We start from the raw sequence: 514 nt of genomic DNA on the forward strand, positions 1-514 counted from the left end.
GTTGTTTTCATGAAGTCAGTTCTTTAATCATTTGAGATCAACCATTTCTGCCACTATGTGACATATTTTAGAGACATATGTGTCTCTAAAAGCAAGACAGTACATCTTTGCTGGATGAGTTCTTAATCAAGGTTCAGTTCAAGCAATAGGGTGGCATGCTTCTTTCATAAGAATAGTTTCATGCAGCTTTGAAATTGGTTCATTAGTCCATTTAGGTTATAAGAATATTAGCCTAAAAACAGAATATCTTAGCTGGATGAGCCCTTATACATAGATTCAGTTCAAATCGTAGAGCAACGTGAGAAAACAAGGATGTTGCTGGTATGCTGCTTTCCTAAGAGTAGTTTTTCACTGCTTTGAAAGCATCCAATTAGCACATTTGTTCACCAGGAATATATATGCTTTTAAAAACCAAACATTAGGGCTGGGAAGTTGGCTCAGTGGTAGAGTGCTTGCCTTGCATGCATGAGGCCCTGGGTTCGATTCCTCAGCACCACATAAGCAAAAAGAAAAA

The 514-nt window shown here is 37.9% G+C and overlaps 1 long non-coding RNA gene across 1 annotated transcript in view; it reads right to left on the reverse strand.

Moving 5' to 3' along the window:
• LOC105981209 overlaps nucleotides 1-514 on the reverse strand; it is a 13957-nt gene that overhangs the window by 1307 nt on the left and 12136 nt on the right. The gene's annotated exons all lie outside the window — the stretch shown is intronic.

This window comes from Dipodomys ordii, unplaced genomic scaffold (assembly GCF_000151885.1).
Source record: "Dipodomys ordii isolate 6190 unplaced genomic scaffold, Dord_2.0 Scaffold11, whole genome shotgun sequence".
NCBI classification, from domain to species: Eukaryota; Metazoa; Chordata; class Mammalia; order Rodentia; family Heteromyidae; genus Dipodomys; species Dipodomys ordii.